This window comes from Nipponia nippon, unplaced genomic scaffold (assembly GCF_047370975.1).
Source record: "Nipponia nippon isolate SJK-2023a ecotype South Korea unplaced genomic scaffold, ASM4737097v1 scaffold_9, whole genome shotgun sequence".
Classification (NCBI taxonomy): domain Eukaryota; kingdom Metazoa; phylum Chordata; class Aves; order Pelecaniformes; family Threskiornithidae; genus Nipponia; species Nipponia nippon.
The window spans coordinates 15,360,464-15,364,690 of NW_028262413.1; the positions used below are offsets into that span (position 1 = coordinate 15,360,464).

The following is a 4,227-nucleotide window of genomic DNA, read 5'->3' on the forward strand; positions in this document are numbered from 1 at the left end:
CCCCGGGAGCAGCGATGCTGGCGTGGTCGCTGGGGCGGGATGGGCTGGACCGCTGTGCCGGCGCCTTACGATCCATCAGCACCAAACCGGTGAGGGTGGGACTGGCTGTGCAGAGCCTCGGGCACGCCTGTGCTTGGCCACCGAGGGTCTCTGCTGGAAACAAAACAAAGTATGAAACAAAATAAAAACTTCTCAATGTCGGTCAGTCTGCAAGGCTGGAGTCGTGCCTTGAAAGCTCCAGTTTCCTACAGAAAAACAGCTGCGGACACTGCAAGAAGGAAAAAAAAAGGCTCCTCCTTGCTGCAGTGTCTGCCCGATGCGTAGGACCTGGCCCTGGGGAGCAGGAGAGGCTGTTGCCTGCACCCTGGCTCCGCCGGCAGCTCCAGCCACGGCGTGGGGACGGCCGCCCCGGCAGCCCCAGGAGGTGAAGATGCAGCAGGCAGCACTGCGATGCCATTAAACCGCTCAGTGATAGTTTTACGAGCTCTCGGTGGCTCGTATCTACCACCAAGTACTAGTGAGTCACTGCCACATGGCTGCTCCTCAGCTGAAAATAAGACTTGTCTGGTTTCTTTACAAGCACATTTGCTAATAAATTATTTCCTTTCTGGTAGCCATCCCCCACAGACACCCAGACATCCGCCAGCGACAGCTTGGCTTTGGGCTCCTACCAAAGTCAAAATGGGACCAAGGCTGCAGTGAACCACCGTGAAGACGGAGCAGCGGTGATGCCCTCAGATCCCCTTAAGCCTCTGTAATGCCGTCTGCCTCACCGGGGTTCATCACAAGGAGAGCTGCGGTGGTACCTGGGCACCACACAGGTCTTCTGGCTGACAAGGTATTTTAAGGAATCTTTCTGAGAAACAAGATGACATTTTCACAAGAAAAACTATCATATCTCAGCAGTGAATGAATCTATATGTGATGCCTTTAGCTTTACAGCTATTTATAATTACTTGTGAGTCATTTTCTTTCCAGTCATTAAGAGCTTCACTGAAATAAATACCCTTCGTTCAGCTGCTGTTATGAATGGCACCAAATAAAACAGTCAAGCATTTTTTCCAGCAGTACTAAAAAAATAAAACTCACCAAAGAAAATCCCAAATCCGCACTGGATACGGTGATGCTATTGCTAAAATACTGGGGATAATTAACAGAGTTTTTTAAGAAGCAGGTGTAGGAAACCCAGCTCTCCACGAACAGCCCTTGATTCACCAGCACAACACCCCGGTGACATTTCTGCTGGCATACTCCGGTTTCGCATCTTGCTGCTTTTATTTAAGCCCTTCATTGTGGCCTCCGGAGTTTGCAGAGCATGGCTTGGTTTCGTATTCAGTTTCTGGTCTGTCCCTCCTGCTGCCAACCTCTCTTCTGCTGAAGCTCCTGCTTTCCTCATGGAGACAGAGAGAGATCTCCCCACAGAGATGCTCAATAAGTTTATCTGCTGCTGCTGGGACAGTTGTCCCAGCTGTGCTGTCAAAATTAGGGACTTGAGTGGGTCGCTGCTCCCTTGATGGAAGTTCACCCAGGGAAAGCGAGACGGCCAACTCCATTACTTCGAACCAAAACCTAACAGCAGTATTCTCATCTTCAGCATACTGCTGACTCTTCTGCTTCTATTTTGAATAGCTGTTCTGTTATCATTTAATGGATGGCAGCCAGGGGAAGACAAGCCACGGAGGACTGCGTAGGTGACAACATAAATCACACATTTGCTGGAGGGGACAAGTGGGGTGAGGGAGGGCAGGAGGCAGGGGAGGGAAGCCCAGAAGGGATTTTGACAGAAGCCATTTTCTCAGCAGCATGCTGGACACCTGAGCATGGATGGGTTACTTCTGTTAAGGCTGGTGAAAAAGGGATTTGCTAGAAAATTTGCTTGATGTAGTCCAAGAGAAAAACAGACTTCTTGGACCAACTTCCAGACAGTTCAAAGGGGCTTCCAAAAGGTGGTGGTGATGAACCCCAATCTTTTCAGTCCTCTCTTCATGTCATGCATAGGTCCAGCTAGCTGCCAGGCCAGGGCTGGCCTCACCTTTCCCAGTCCCACCAGGACAAGTAGAGCCCCTCTTCCAGCGCAGCCTGGGGCACGGACCCCCAGCAGCTCCTGCCTCTCTCCATCATGCACCAGATGGACCTTCTCGGTGCATTCGCTTGCTTGCAGGGACCAGACAGCACTATGAAAAACAGATCATACCCAGCTGGCTGGGGGAAAAAATTAAATCTATGCAACTTTATAGCACCGATGTTTGCCATATTGACGACAAAATAAACCCATACATGCTCATGACACTGACTCCAGAGATGATGACATATCCACTGCTCAGATCACAATTTCCACCCCATTTGTATAGGTTGGAGAAGCAATTTGTGTGATGCCACCCAGGGGGCCAGAGAGCACCCAAAAATGAACCGGGGCTTTTGTCCCAACTCAGCATTGTCTGTTACCACCGCGGCGCAACAGCATCCCCCCCGGCTTCCTCACAAGTACCAAAGCACGGGATTTTGGCAGGAGCCAGCGGTGTGGACACGGGTCTGGGGAAGCAGACAATGACGTCCGCTAGCAGACGGCATCCCTGGAGCTGCACGCTCCGAACGCCCGTTACGTGAATGCAGAATGAGGAAGGCTGGAACAAGCCACTCCTGCTCCGTTTGGTCGTGCAACGCCCGGGTGCTCCAACAGCAGCACCCACAGTAATGACACCCAAAGCCCTGGCAGATTTGAAGTGTTTAAATTATTTGTGGTAAAAACAACCTGTTGCGGTTTCAACTCTGATCCATGCCCAGCTACTGTAGATCGGCCTTTTTTCTGTAATTTTCAGTAATTTGTATTACAAACTGCGCTGTCTGTGGCAGCAAAAGCCCAATGCAGCTATTCTGGTGCCTGCGAGGATGTCTGACATGTAAAAGCAGTAATTATCACTGCTCATCACAGGGTCATCACTGCTCATACTGCCAGCCCTCTAAATTGCGGATCCTTGGAAGTGCTGGGATGCGTTTTCTCCCTCCTGCTGAGCAGATGCTGTTGCACAAGGGCAGGGGAAGCCCCGCTAACCATACCTGCTGCTCCATCAGCGATGCTCAACCATAGCAGAGAAGAGGTGGAAAATCCTGTGGGTTGTTCTTCAGCATCCTTCCCAATTTTCAGGCTCCACTGAAATCCCTTCAGCTGCAAGCAGGGTGTTTCACTCTTATTTCTGGAGAGCATAGGAGGGAGCACAGCAGATACCAGTCACAGAGGGCAAACAAATATTTCCAGCAGATAAATTGTAATTCGCTGTTGATAGTATTTACAGGCAGAAGTGCCTCTCGCGGAGCGCAGAAGCAGAGCTCACATTTCAATATCACAGCGAAATGGTTCCAAGGACCTGTCTAAGGACTGATTATCACAGCAAAAGCTAATGCAACATTTAAAAATCCAGTGAACCAACATGAACAATAAATAACTGTTAATTACTTATGGGGTAGACATGGAAGTTCTGTGAGAAAAAACATGGTTAAATCTGCCTAAAGATCCTCCCTAAATAATCACTGTGAATTATTTGTTCAGCTGTAACCAGGAGGTGTATTAAGTATTTAATAATGCAATTATTTGAAAAAGATTTTAAAAGGCTTTTGTGAAGATTTACCACGTAAGCAGGGATTCCAGCGGTCAGGCAGGAGGGTGGCCAGGCAGTTCTGCGCTGTTTGGAGGAAACATTATTTTTAATGGAAGTTGCTTTATGACTGCAGCGCTCTCCATTACTGTACAAAGAAGGGCTTCCCACGCAGCCCATGCCAGCAATCAAACCCCCTAGGAAAGCAAAGTATTTACTTTCATCCCTAAAGTGCCCTGGCTGTTCAAGGACTTCTCAAACGCCAGTGACCACGGTGGAGACGCTGCAGTTTCCCCCCTGGGCGACAGTGGAGGGGAAGCCCCGCTCGCCCTTGGACCTTTGCAGGGGCCTGCAGCACCGCGGCCATCACCACGCTCCACAGCCACCCCCTGCAGCCAGGGAGACGCCGGGCACCCTGACCCCTGGGGCTGCAACCTGCCAAACCATCCCAGGATTACTTGTTTCCACACCCCCTCAGCAGTGCCAGAGGAGCAGTTAAAAAGGTTGCCAACAACGCAACTCCCTGCAAGGAAACAGCCCCAGATATCTGCCTGTGCTTGCACACGCACATGGGATTACCTGGGGAGGAAAAGCTCCAGAAGGCTTTGCGATGCCCTGCTTCTGGTGCACTTCA

General features: G+C 50.3%; 1 long non-coding RNA gene across 1 annotated transcript; it reads right to left on the minus strand.

The window, feature by feature from the left end:
* Nucleotides 1-1,996: 1,996 nt before the first annotated feature.
* Nucleotides 1,997-3,680, minus strand: LOC148050112 (uncharacterized). Its single transcript, XR_015701201.1, has 3 exons — nucleotides 3,627-3,680; nucleotides 3,058-3,194; nucleotides 1,997-2,202 (listed from the first exon to the last, which is right to left on the minus strand). It is a non-coding gene; the product is annotated as an uncharacterized LOC148050112 (long non-coding RNA).
* Nucleotides 3,681-4,227: the final 547 nt, after the last annotated feature.